This window comes from Nansenia antarctica, assembly GCF_963989245.1.
Source record: "Nansenia antarctica genome assembly, chromosome: 9".
In the NCBI taxonomy this organism is placed as follows: Eukaryota; Metazoa; Chordata; class Actinopteri; order Argentiniformes; family Microstomatidae; genus Nansenia; species Nansenia antarctica.
This window is the reverse complement of record NC_137679.1, coordinates 40,646,169-40,660,930: the sequence shown is the minus strand read 5'-3', so window position 1 is coordinate 40,660,930 and position 14,762 is coordinate 40,646,169. Positions and strand designations below refer to the sequence as shown.

The following is a 14,762-nucleotide window of genomic DNA, read 5'->3' as shown; positions in this document are numbered from 1 at the left end:
GGAAACAGGGGGAAACATGTACAGTGGGACTGGGATGTTGAAAACACCACAAGCTAAAAAAGTCATATTATAATAATTTATGATATTATTACTTTTTAACTTATGGTGTTTTCAGTGCTGTTGAAAACACCACAAGCTAAAAGAGTAATAATATAATAATTTATGATATTATTACTTTTTAGCTTGTGGTGTTCTCAACATCCCACTGTACATGATTTTTATATATTACATATAATATAGGCCTTTTAGTTGACGCTTTTCATCCAAAGCGACTGACATTGCTTGCAAACGAGTGTATACGTTTTTCAGTATATATGGTCACAGCGGGAATTCAACCCACAACCTCAGGGTTGTTAGTGCCATGCTGTACCGACTCAGCCGCAGAGGACTGTGTCTGTTATTATAATGTCTCTGTCTGTTATTATAATGTCAGTTATTATAATGTGTCTGTTATTAAAGTGTCTCTTATTATAAAGTGTATCTGTTATTATGTGTGTCTGTTATCGTAATGTGTCTGTTATTACAATGTGTCTGTCTGTTATAATGTATATTATCATAATGTGTGTGTGTCTGTCATTTCTCAATCTGTACCCACAGGTGGAGCAGAGCAGAGGCCCGGTGGAGTCTGACCAGATAAAATATGTCTGAACACACACTTCTGAATACCTCTGCCTCCCCCTAGCCACGGTGGAGCTCCAGAGGGGAGAGGGGGAGACGGGGGAGGAGAGGGAGGGAAGGGGAAGGAGGGAGGGGGGGATGTCGTTGTGTTAATTGCTGCTCTAACAGCAGCAGGGTGAGGAGGAGAGCCCTGGCTATATTAAGCGTTTCTCCGACTGAGGTGAGACTCCTGACACATCCTGACTGGGTCGCTAGCAGTGTTCACACCGCCCTCCCAGGTCACATGGTGGTGCTACAACCAGTTGTGTTCAGCCTGGTTCAGTCAAGTCGGAAATACTTTCAAGGCCAGGGACGTCTTAAATAATTTAAATTGCGCACAGGGAGATTAAGACCTTGATTTGTTTAAGGCAGAGGTTGTACATTGTTTCCTTTTTTTAAATTGTATTTTATCTTTACCTTTTCTTTTTACTGTTTTCCCCTGCTTTTATATTCATTTTATGCTTGTATAGGTTTTTATATTCACTCTATGTTCTTATTCCTGTTGTAAAGCACTTTGAGCTGCATTTCTTGTATGAAAGGTGCTATATAAATAAAGCTTTCCTGACTTACTTACTTACTGATTACTGAGCTGTGGGAGGTTAAATGGAAAAGGTAACTGACTTAGAGAGCACCTTATTCCAAAAACAGCCTCTCATTCACCCATTCACACAAGCATTCACACACACACATTCACACACCAACAGCGGCAAGCTACCATGCAAGGTCGCCGGCCCCGCTCATCGGGAGCAATTTGGGGTCAGTGTCTTGCCCGAGGACACCTCGGCCGATGTGGCCAGCCAGGGTTCGACCCGCCGACCTGCCGACCTTACGATCATTAGACGCCGGCTCTAACCTCCACATCCTCCCACTTTGTTTACGTTCAGCGTGATTACCGAGCCGTGGGAGGTTGTTATGGTTAACTTAACACACCGTGTTGACAGAGTTAGCGACCGCCGCGCTGCGGGAAATTACCAAGAGTTTGTTCTTTGAAACGGGCGGTTACGCAAGAGTTGTCCCAACACGCCCAGCGTGTGCGTCCCTTGATAGACTGGTCTGCCTGGAGAGGCTGTCAGAGAGGAGAGGATAGACTGGTCTGCCTGGAGAGGCTGTCAGAGAGGAGAGGACTGGTCTGCCTGGAGAGGCTGTCAGAGAGGAGAGGACTGGTCTGCCTGGAGAGGCTGTCAGAGAGGAGAGGATAGACTGCCTGGAGAGGCTGTCAGAGAGGAGAGGACTGGTCTGCCTGGAGAGGCTGTCAGAGAGGAGAGGACTGGTCTGCCTGGAGAGGCTGTCAGAGAGGAGAGGACTGGTCTGCCTGGAGAGGCTGTCAGAGAGGAGAGGATAGACTGCCTGGAGAGGCTGTCAGAGAGGAGAGGACTGGTCTGCCTGGAGAGGCTGTCAGAGAGGAGAGGACTGGTCTGCCTGGAGAGGCTGTCAGAGAGGAGAGGATAGACTGCCTGGAGAGGCTGTCAGAGAGGAGAGGACTGGTCTGCCTGGAGAGGCTGTCAGAGAGGAGAGGACGGTCTGCCTGGAGAGGCTGTCAGAGAGGAGAGGACGGTCTGCCTGGAGAGGCTGTCAGAGAGGAGAGGACTGGTCTGCCTGGAGAGGCTGTCAGAGAGGAGAGGACTGGTCTGCCTGGAGAGGCTGTCAGAGAGGAGAGGACTGGTCTGCCTGGAGAGGCTGTCAGAGAGGAGAGGACTGGTCTGCCTGGAGAGACTGTCAGAGAGGAGAGGACTGGTCTGCCTGGAGAGGCTGTCAGAGAGGAGAGGACTGGTCTGCCTGGAGAGGCTGTCAGAGAGGAGAGGACTGGTCTGCCTGGAGAGGCTGTCAGAGAGGAGAGGACTGGTCTGCCTGGAGAGGCTGTCAGAGAGGAGAGGACTGGTCTGCCTGGAGAGGCTGTCAGAGAGGAGAGGACGGGTCTGCCTGGAGAGGCTGTCAGAGAGGAGAGGACTGGTCTGCCTGGAGAGGCTGTCAGAGAGGAGAGGACTGGTCTGCCTGGAGAGGCTGTCAGAGAGGAGAGGACTGGTCTGCCTGGAGAGGCTGTCAGAGAGGAGAGGACTGGTCTGCCTGGAGAGGCTGTCAGAGAGGAGAGGACTGGTCTGCCTGGAGAGGCTGTCAGAGAGGAGAGGACTGGTCTGCCTGGAGAGGCTGTCAGAGAGGAGAGGACGGGTCTGCCTGGAGAGGCTGTCAGAGAGGAGAGGACTGGTCTGCCTGGAGAGGCTGTCAGAGAGGAGAGGACTGGTCTGCCTGGAGAGGCTGTCAGAGAGGAGAGGACTGGTCTGCCTGGAGAGGCTGTCAGCGAGGAGAGGACGCGTGAGCTCACGCTGTTACACCCTCAGAACACAACAACAGCGCGTTAGCCAGCTGTTACGGATGGCCAAACAACCTGCAGGCCCTTGGCGCTGTGTCAGTCAACACAACTCATCTGGGCCAGAATGTGGACTTGTTGTTGTTGTGTCTTTTACAGTAAGCAGAGACATGGATGGATAGATAGATAGACAGACAGACAGACAGACAGACAGACAGACAGACAGACAGACAGAGAGAGAGAGAGAGAGAGAGAGATAGATAGATAGATAGATAGATAGATAGATAGATAGATAGATAGATAGATAGATAGATAGACAGACAGACAGATATTGGGTGATAGGAATACCTGATTCTAGCATACCAATACATTGCTTCGTTCTTAGTGGTAGTGTCCGAGCGAGTATTATTATTGGAGTATTCTAACACACACACACACACACACACACACACACACACACACACACACACACACACACACACAGGGCCGCTTTTAGGGGGGGCTAGCTGGGGCGGTGGCACAGGGCCTCGCGCTTTGGAGGGCCTCGCGTGAGGCAGGGTAAAACAAATATATATTTTTAAAAAATGTGTACCCTGGCTGGCGAGGCCCTCCAAAGCACCAGGCAAGGGACCATATTATTATTTTTGCCTTTAATACATTTCTAAATGTTCACACATGTGATACTCATAGTCAATCATATATCTAAAATCTAGCATACCTGTAGACTGTGAGGACAGGCTCCACCTAGCGTTGCGTCAACGTCACGTTCTACCCGCTCCACCGAGCGTTGCGTCAACGTCACGTTCTACGCGCTCCACCGAGATAGCGGGAATTTTTGAATCAGGACCTATATTCTCTTACGACAATCATCAATTATGGGTAAGTATAGCTAGCTAGCTTAATTTGTCCACATCTGCTAGCGGCTTTAATAAACTTATTGAGGACACAAGTTGGGTTGTATTGACATAGAGCTGAATGTCGTACTTGGAGCTGTCCGTGGTACTGACGCAGGTAGCCTATCACAGGACAAAGAACTCCTCTAGCAAAAGTACCTCAGAGTAATGTAATTGTGTATAGCTAGCTAGGTTTTTCTTTTTTACGTCAGGAAAGTACAAGGGTCTGTAACAGGTCTGCTCTACAGTAACACAATCTCGCGATAGACCGCGAGACCAAGGTTGCCAGGTGGGGCGGGTTACCATGTAATGGGGCTACTTTTGATCACACTGGGCTGGGGGGGGGGGGGGGGAGAAAGCATTTGGGCACCTGCCCAATAGTAATTAAAGTTTTTCTGATAATCTAATGTTTTGGGCTTTTTTTATTTTTATGGATTTAGTGGTTTTTACACTGTGGTTAGGCAGGAATATGTCAATCCCATCTGGCAACCCTGTTTACAGGCTGCTTTGGCGGGCTTTGCGCTGCGATATGACAGCGCGAGCCGATATGACAGTATCACCGCGGGGATTAAAGACACACAACATAAAGGACTTCAGTTCAATTCTATATTCATATAGTTGTATATGTTTATATGTTACTCTGAACGTTTTAAACTGTTATACTACACGACGGTGTTAACGATGGAGGCAGTTTACAGGTAAGACTGACCATTAAAGTCTGTCAGAAAACCTTTTTCCCAAACTGTTCTAGCCAAGTGTTGAGAAGCTAACTAAGCTAGCTAGCACAGCCTGGCTGGTTTATATGGTGATGATGTTATAGCTACAGTGAGTTAGCTCTGTTAGCGACGAAAACAGGCTAAAAAAAAGTTACTGCTAGCACTAGCCATGCTAGTAGTAGCGCGGCACAGCCCCCCCTGAGAGGCAAAGATGATGTGGAGGAGGTGGAGGAGGACAACAGCTACACCGGCAGCAGTGGGGCTGCCCAGCCCCAGGTGATGATGGTCAGGAGGGCTGCCCAGCCCCAGGTGATGATGGTCAGGAGGGCTGCCCAGCCCCAGGTGATGATGGTCAGGAGGGCTGCCCAGCCCCAGGTGATGATGGTCAGGAGGGCTGCCCAGCCCAGGTGATGATGGTCAGGAGTGGCGAAGTAGAGGACACGGAGGCGGAAGATGGAGCTACTCAGAGCAGCAGCAGCAGGGCTGAGAGTGACATCGACATGGCCGCAGCCACAGGTGATGGAACACAAGACGAGCCTACGGTGTCAGATATGTCATGTATGATGATCCTGGTAATTGGCCGGTACATATGGACTCTACCGTTACAGATGTGATCATTAGAAGAGGTCCCCCAAAGATGAAACCTGGATTTAGTTATCCTAAAAATAATGAGAACAGGAACTTTAGTGAAACTTTATTTCTCCGAAAACTACCAAATGGGGAAAAAACTCTCAAAAACGGGACATGTCTTTTTGCTTTTGCTGTAAGCTTTTCAACATAAAGGATAGGCCTACATGGTGGTGAGTAACATCTCTATTCATGTCAATAATGGCCTGTGCGTATTTAATGTTGGGTATGATGACTGCTTTATCCTAAATCCTAATCCTTTACGAGTATAAAAGGTTTGAAATGAAACAAACATGGTTGTAAACTATCTAAATAAGTAGATATTCTATTGTCTATCAGCACAGCATGTGAGCGCATTTCTTGCAATATATCGGTGCGTGCGTGTCGCGCGGTCATAATAGACAGTTATACATCATTATAAAAGGCCTCGCAAATCTGACTTCGCACAGGGCCTCGGATATCTCCCAAACGGCCCTGCACACACACACACACACACACACACAATAAACATTTCTGGATGATATACTGTATCATCTGTATCAATCTCTAATATGTATAAATCAGCTGAAAAGACCAGACGATTGACAAAAATGTCTAGTGAGCAGCTAAATAACAATCCCACTGTCTGGGCCGAGCCAGAGGAGTGACTCCCTCCCACCACCAGGTGGCTCCACTGACACTGAGGAGACATCACCTGTAGGGTGACTGATGGAAGGCAAGGTAACTACAGTACACAGTATAAACTGTACATCAGTGGAGGCTGGTGGAGGTAGAAATCGGAGGACGGGCTCATTATAACACACGGAACGGACCGAGGAAGGGTATCAAACACGCGTGTCCTCATTCTGTTCCGTGCATCATGACGGGCCTGCCCTATTTAAGAGGCCATCCTAGGTCACGACCTTCCAGTTCACTCTTCCGTCTCAGTGCGTTCGAGAGGAGGAGAGAGAGACATGCGATTTAATGGCATATTAGTCTGCCAACGCTGCCTAGAGAAGCAACGGTATCTCCTCTGAGGAGGCTAGCGCTGTGCAGTCAACGTGCAGTTGTAGGCCTGAAGGGTAGTGAGGCGGATCGTAATCAGAGTCTAGACAGTAGGCCAAGGAGGAGAGACGGGACGGGAGGGAATTCTGGGAAAAAGATGGCCTCAATAGATGTTACTCCATACGAACACGCAACATCTACTTGTTGTGTGTTTCTCAACAGTTTTTTATTAAAGACAGGCTTTAATAATCCTGACTTCAAACGCATCGTTCTTGTGAAATAGTATTGTGTGTGTGCACCCTGTACTGCAGAACATCATGTGATAGAAGATAATGGTTGTGTAAATCAGAGGATGACTGAGTGTCTCTCTGCACCAGGGGAGGCTGGGGGAGGCAGAAAACGGAGGACAGGCTCATTGTAAAGGGAGGAACGGTAGCAAACGTCCTCCGATTTCTACCTCCACCAGCCTCTCCTGCTCTGCACTGTTATATCAGAATCAGAATCAGAATTGCTTTTAACCACACAAGAGTACAATTCTTAGTCTTAGGTTCTTCGACATTGGCATTGCAGCAAGATACAAAATCACAATAATAGAATAAAAGAAAAACAAGTAGAGTAATGAAATAATAAATCAGAATAAAGTAATGAGTAAGTGATGGTAGTCGTGCTACAGCGGGACCAGTCGTACCGCAGTAGAATCAGTAGTGCAAACAGTACTCTTCTTTATCCATGAGAAAGCAATCGTCTGCCAATGTGTGCATGCAAGTAAGACACAGAGAGAGAGCCAATCAATAAAGTCCTCCCTTGTTTCTCCTATAGAGTTTCACACCGCTTTATATACGATCACTGACCTACAAAACATTAATATTCCCTACACTGCCCTAGAGGGCCTCTGAGTATAAGAGGGTATTGGAGTCTGAAGAATAAATCATAAATACATCAATCATTAGTTCACACTCACAGGCTATTTGACTGGTCGTTGGGGGGCTGAAATCAGAGTCAGCACAAGAATAGGTATTGGAATCATGATCGGAATATATTAAACTAATGTGTTATAATAGATACACTAGGTACAGTTCAGGGCACTGGCATTGCTCGCTAGTCAGTAAAGACTAGACTCAGACTCATACAAACATTGGGGGCCGGCTGTGGCTCAGGAAGTATAGCCGGCGTCTAATAGCCGGCAAGGTCGGCGGTACGAACCCCCGCTGCGTCCTTGGGCAAGACACTGAACCCCAAATTGCTCCCAGTGAGTGGGCCGGCGCCTTGCATGGTCGCTTGCTGCCATTGGTGTGTGAATGTGTGTGGGAATGGGTGAATGAGAGGCCATTGTGAAGTGCTTTGGAATAAGGAGCTATGTAAGTCAGCCCATTTACCATTCACAAACATCCGTCCTCTGCTGTGACCTGCAACCACTCATACCCTGAATAGAATCAGACTCATACACCGAATAGAATCAGAATCATACACCGAATAGAATCAGAATGGAATAGAATCTGAATAGAATCAGAATGGAATAGAATCTGAATAGAATCAGAATGTTACATTACAAAGTTTATTGTTACATCCCATTATACATTATATTATAAGTATAAAGCCCAATGCACACAGCGTTTTTGTCGCACCGCGAATTCGATTCCATTGTTTTGAATGAGACAATGCACACTTCGGTGGTGTGAATTGAGAATCGAATGTTGTCGTGCGACAAAATCACACGCCGTGTGCATTGGCCTTAAGAGAATAAAAGTCGTAGGCTTTGGTTCTTCGAAGTTGCAGCAGCAAGAGAAAACTGGCAAAAGAAAAATATTAAGGCAAGAGACAATATATATAAAATATATATAAAAAACAGAAATAGAATAATAAACAGATATATACAGTGGTATTTAAAGATGGGTTATGCCATGCTGTGTACGTTTATGAATACAACGTTCACACAGTTATACAAATTCCTTAATCTGAGAACATTTTGCAGAGAGCAGTTTTTTCCCCACAGAATGTATTGTCCTCGACTTTCCAAGAATGTTCCTCCTAGGATACAGAGCATATGCTTATGACGTTAAACCCTCGGTGGAGAGAGAAAACACATCATTACCAGTCCACAACAAGACCCCCTTGTAAATCATAAATTGCTCTTCATATTCCCATTGGGACCAAGAGGCTGAATTTGAATACACAAGGCGGAAGAAACTAATTAGAGCACCGGGAAATGAGACAATACCAAGCAGAAACTTTCATGACTCATTTAGTTATTTGAGAAATGACAGCGGTACCATCGCTGATTCAGCTGTTCTCAGTGAAGCGCTGAATTCTTTCTGCTTTGAATTTTCTGTAGCTCTTAGGATGAAAGTTGACAACATACCGCACTAACATGCCAATTGTTGAATCATACAGTATCTCCTTCTAGTGCAATGTAGAAAACAAATTAAGTGCTTGTTTTCATCAAAAAAACACACAGTGCAGATTTGTGTGAATATGACATCTTTCTTTTAGGATTTTAGAAGAGTTTTTTTTTAAATACAATGTTAGGTGTTTGGCAAAATGTGGTGGGTTATAAATTCTACACCTCACACATTGTTCCACAGATCTAAGTACATGGATGGAGCTATTGCGCCCCCTAGTGACGACGCCAGGAATGACGAGGAAGAGCGATTTTATGACAGGCAGTGAAAGGCCTGCCCTAAGCTGAGCTGTGTTGCTACAGCGCCTCCTAGCGGTTCTTTTATCAGTGTGTTATTGTAAGGACTGTTTGGGACAGTTAAGTCGGAGATATCGTTGAAAGTTATTGTTCAAAGTTACATGTCAGATATGCGGAGAATCATAAAAAAATGTAAATTTTACAATTTACCTCACAAGTTGTAACTTCACCTCATTATTACGAGAATTCTAAGACCCCCCCCCCCCACACACACACAACAAAAAAGAAAAATAGTTGGATGGTGAATTTGATCGTATTAACGCAAAAAATAATAAAGTCTAAAATGTGTTTTAATACCTCCAAGTGGGCAGCATTCCTCGGCTGTGCCTGGGCCAACGTGAGGAGGAGCTCCGGTGTTTATTCATTCACGTCACCCTCTCTCATTCCCTCCTTCCTTCCTTCCTGCTGTACATACACACATACACATACATACATACACCGGGGGGACACACAGTCACACACCGCCGTTGAAACAACTGTTTTCTGATTATTAAAATCCAACCCTCCAAAACTTCGCCACCATAAACCGATTTTGGAACCAGGTGAGTGGAGAGATTTGGTATGTTCATGGGTTGGGAAATAAGAGACGAGAGAGAGCGAATGCACTTGACCGGCCGGTGGCTGAGGGTTTCCTATCGTAAACTTCAGCAGAAAAATTCCTCCCGATCGGCTTTTGAAAACGACCACCGCAAACGATCTCACTGCATGGCGATGTTAACATTACAACGTGCGCGTTTGTTTCCGTGTCTTTATAACGGGTTTAATTAATAACCGTCGCATAATCGTCGCATCTAGGTCACTTTAGTAGAGCCCAAAATGTCGTCTTTTTACTGTTACTTCCACATTCTCTCTCATCATGCCACAGACAGATGGCGTCGCGACGGGGGGATGGAGAGAATGAGAAAAGAAAGAAAGAGAGAGGCATTAGAGGAGGGTAAGGCTGCCCGCCACCACAGGCCACACTTCTCTCTCCATCCTAACGCGGTTACGCGCCGTGCGTAAAGCGGCGGGGTCGCCTAACCCGGGCTGTCTGGTCTGGAGGCCCGCCGTGTCTTCCAACAAAGTTTCTCCCTGTCAACTTGTCGGCCGGCCGGGTGTTTAAAGACACAGCGCATGTTCAGAGAGGTGTGTGAATGATACTTCATTGATGATCAAACCCGTTGAACCGTTACGTACGGGGTAGTGGTGGTCTAGTGGATAGTGAGTTGGACTTGTGATCGGAAGCTTGTGAGTTCAAATCCCGCCTGAAACCACACCACTACTAGTGTGCCCTTGAGCAAGGCACTTAGCCCTCAGTTACTCCAGGGGGAATGTCCCAGTAATTCGTAATTGTAAATCGCTTTGGATTAAAAGCGTCTGCTAAATGGCAAAATTATTATTATTATTATCAGATGTGGAGCTGGTTTGCAGTGTTACAACGGCGGCGGCCTGGTTATTTTGATCATCATCATCATCATCGTGCGTCATGATCCAATCTAGCCGATAGAGCCTACCACCTTGTACAGGAGATTGGACCACCTTGTACAGGAGAGCAAGGCTGTCCCCCCTTACCTGTCACTCAGATCGCATCGATAGCTCTCTCTCTCCCTCTCTCTCTGGTGAGACGTCTTCTCTATGAAGGACTCGCAGTGTTCTGTTGGGGATTTTGCTCACTGTTGTGATGTTACTCACACAAGATCTACAAATGAAAGTGATCTCCAGAGTTAGAGTGGACATACTGAATTATTACGCCCTATTGTATTATGTACAGTTAGTGATATGCCAAATGTTGAATGAGGCCTACACTGTCTGTCAGACAGTCGAACTGTGCGTTCAGTGACATCTAAACGGTGTCAGTAGCCCTGTGTCTTCCTGTAAGTGAATCCAAATACAGGAATCAAACCATAATCTGGTGCTGTGAGGGACTCTACAGTCTTTGACATAATAACTTTCTTGAGAACTGGAGAAACACGAGACACCTGAACTCTAGAAACACGAGACACCTGAACTACAAAACATGAGACACCTGAGAAATTGGGGGGGCAAAAAAATTGAAAATATCGGTGGTGCCAAACCAGTGAGAGCGCAGTCACCATGGCATCAGCAGTTTCCTGTGCTCTGTGTCTGGGCGGGCGGGCGGGACGTTTCTGGAAGCGTGATGCGATGGCCAGAGAGGCTGAGGGTCTGTTGGTCAGCAGCAGCGTCGTGCTAAACGCTCCCAGGGGACGTGGTCTTTTTCTGCTCCGAGTTTAGCGTAGGTCAAAGGTCACGAGACACTGGATCAGTAGGTCGATGTTCTGGACAGCTTGTTCATAAAGGGGACGTCTTCGAAACCCACCGTACGCCCCTCGGTGTATAATAAACCTCTGGCTAACGACTTGGGAGTCAGATTATTCCGTATTAAGTTATGCTTTGCTGTAGACAATATATAGCCGCGTTCCCTTGCCAAGCCTGGTATTGTAACTGGCGTCCTGTTTCGGGCCTACAAGTGTGCTACTGAGCTGTGATATGGAAACATTCGGGCCCGGTTTCACAAACAAGGTTTAAGACTCGTCCAGGGGGGGTATTCCATCAACGTCGCTAAAGGAAAATCCAGGCTTATTGTTGATAAATCTCGTGAGATTTATCAAAAATAAGCCTGGATTTTCTGATGAATCTAGTGAGATATATCAGAATAAGCCTGGATTTTCCTTTAGCAACATTGATGGACACCCCCCCCCCTGGACTAAAAAGCATCTTCAATGGAGATTTTACATTGAAAGAGTGATTTAGTCCAAGACTAGGCTGAAGCCTTGTCTGTGAAACCGGCCCAATAGGTTAACATTTGTACATTTTTGCCATTTAGCAGACGCCTTATTCCAAAGCGACTTACAACAAACACATTTGACTGAAGTAACTGAATCATCTTTCCACCAGTCATAGCAGGATAAAGTAATCTATGCTCAGGCCTGGAGCCGTTGCCATCCAAAATGGTCTGGTTGGTGGTTGGTTTCATCTCCCTGTGTCCACATGTCATATGTCGTAATAATAATATGTGATATATGTACACATATGTAATATGGTTTGCCTGCATTGTCGTTGGTGTGGCTTCCAGTGGCATGTACAGCAGTGTTTACTGTGGTCCCGTGGGTTTGGATCCAGGCCTGTCTGGTGAGGAGTAGCCTGTCACTTCCTCTGTCATCCATCCAAAAGCCTGTCACTGCACGGAGACGCTATGCGGGAGACGAGTCCAACCACCACAACCATTTGGATGGCGACGGCCCCAGGCCTGAGCATAGATTACTTCTATCCTGCTATGACTGGTGGTGGATATAGATGATTCATTTACGTACTTAGTCAAATGTGTTTGTTGTCAGTCGCTTTGGACAAAAAGCGTCTGCTAAACGCCAGAAATGTGTAAGAAACGTAATGGATCCCGTACCTCCGCTGAACCGATGCAACATTCCTGCTGTGGTTGTTTGACAATGGGATGTTGTGGTTACACTAAACTTGACATCAGGTTTATCTCCCAGTTCCAGTGGAGTAGCTCTGTAGCCAGTCTTGCAACACCATTGCATTGACATGCTGGTAGTAGGCTACTTGTTGTAATCGCGTTGGAAATTAATTGCCTGGTGGAGTTGAGAGGGTTGTGTAATTACATGGTCCTTATGTCCACTTGTGTGACAACACACACTGGCCAAATCCATACACACCGATGATCCGAATGACTTTCTAAACATGCTAATACGACGTTACCACAGGAGCCGGTACAATATTACAAGATAGATAGGTACTTTATTGATCCCTGAGGGGAGATTTAGGTGTAATTAAGGCGGACAACAGGTATTAGGGGCAACCATAGTGCAGAGTGTTGAAGTCAGGGGCAGATGTGACAGTTGGTCTCCTGATGCTATGTAGGTTAGCTAATTCAGGTAGCTTCCACTCACTAGCGCATAGAACATGTGTCTGGCTCCTACTCTCTCTATGGGCTCTCTATCTGTGTCTCTCTCTCTCTCTGTCTCTATCTCTCTCTCTCTCTCTCTCTCTCTGTCTCTCTCTCTCTGTCTCTCTCTCTCTCTCTCTCTCTCTCTCTCTCTCTCTCTCTCTCTCTCTCTCTCTCTGTGTGTATTGATGACGGGCCTTTTTGTATGGCTCTGTGTCTCACAACACACACACACACACACACACACACACACACACACACACACACACACACACACACACACACACACACACACCAGTGAAGCCATTGTGATAATGCACCCAGCATCACTAGCACAACTGTGTGTGTGTGTGTGTGTGTGTGTGTGTGTGTGTGTGTGTGTGTGTGTGTGTGTGTGTGTGTGTGTGTGTGTTGAACAATCAGAGCTGTGTGTGTGTGTGTCTGTGGATATTGTGAGCCTATATTCTCTAGCAGAGGAAACTGAAGCTGATATTTATACCGTATATCTGCCTCACTCAAGATCCCTAGTTAGGTCACCAACATGTCATATTGTGACACCAAACCTGCCTTGTGTTGTCTTAATTGAAATAGCAGGGTTAGGGCTGTGTGTTAGTTAAAGTAGCAGGGTTAGTTAAAGTAGCAGGGTTAGTTAAAGTAGCAGGGTTAGTTAAAGTAGAAAGGTTAGTTAAAGTAGCAGGGATAGTTAAAGTAGCAGGGTTAGTTAAAGTAGCAGGGTTAGTTAAAGTAGCAGGGTTAGTTAAAGTAGCAGGGTTAGTTAAAGTAGAAAGGTTAGTTAAAGTAGCAGGGATAGTTAAAGTAGAAAGGTTAGTTAAAGTAGCAGGGTTAGTTAAAGTAGCAGGGTTAGGGTTTATTACAGTGTTTCCCCTACCATTGCCACCCGCCCCCCTTAGAAAGAGGAATTATTACGGATGTAAACACCAAACATCTGACAAGCAGGCTAAAATATCTGCGTTTTTTAAACGCACCCAACCCGAATCTGGCGAGTGGCAAGCCCATAGGCTCGTTGGTAACATTAGTCCGCCAGTAGTCTCGCATAGTCAAACCTATCTCTCCACACTTCGTTTTGCACTGTGCCGCGCTGGAGAATAATACAAGATTGTGCGCGAGGCGAGTGTGTGCGCGAGTGTGCGCGAGACGCGAGAGAGTTTTTGCCGGGTGAGAGTCTGCAGATGAAAGTAAGCAAGTTGAAACGTTAGCAAATATACTTGCTGAGTGTTCTGACAGAGAACGTTGGTTAAAATTGGTCGTTATTATCGTGACTAGAAAGTGTGTGACTATAATTCCATAGTGTAAATAGTCAAAGAACTAGCAAGCTAGCTAGCTAGCTCAGAGGTGATGAGATGAGCTAGTCTGCTGCACACATGCCAGCTAAAGAGCTAACTGGATGCACTTGACTTTATTATTTTAGTTAAAGTAGATATACAATCTTTCTTATTCTGCTAGAATTGGGCTTCATGGTAATACCATAATGGCATATTTACAGTACATGGACAGTGGATTGAAGCATTGGAAATGTCTGCTTTTTAAATAGTTGGACATGATCTTTTTTCAGGTGAGAGTAATGTCAAAATGACATTATCTGACTGCATTGCCCACAGCAATCATGCCACCCCCCCAAGGCAGCAAACCTAGGGGAAACACTGGGTTAGTTAAAGTAGCAGGGTTAGTTAAAGTAGCAGGGTTAGTTAAAGTAGAAAGGTTAGTTAAAGTAGCAGGGTTAGTTAAAGTAGCAGGGTTAGTTAAAGTAGCAGGGTTAAGGTTAGTTAAAGTAGCAGGGTTAGTTAAAGTAGAAAGGTTAGTTAAAGTAGCAGGGTTAGTTAAAGTAGCAGGGTTAAGGTTAGTTAAAGTAGCAGGGTTAGTTAAAGTAGCAGGGTTAAGGTTAGTTAAAGTAGCAGGGTTAGTTAAAGTAGCAGGGTTAGTTAAAGTAGCAGGGTTAGTTAAAGTAGCAGGGTTAGTTAAAGTA

The 14,762-nt window shown here is 45.9% G+C and overlaps 1 protein-coding gene across 1 annotated transcript in view; it reads left to right on the top strand.

The window, feature by feature from the left end:
- The first annotated feature begins 9,320 nt into the window (after positions 1-9,320).
- znf710b (zinc finger protein 710b) overlaps positions 9,321-14,762 on the top strand; it is a 26,553-nt gene continuing 21,111 nt past the window's right edge. Inside the window, exon 1 of the mRNA XM_080539787.1 lies at positions 9,321-9,419. The gene's annotated coding sequence lies outside the window, so the exon portion shown is untranslated. The remainder of the gene's footprint in view (positions 9,420-14,762) is intronic.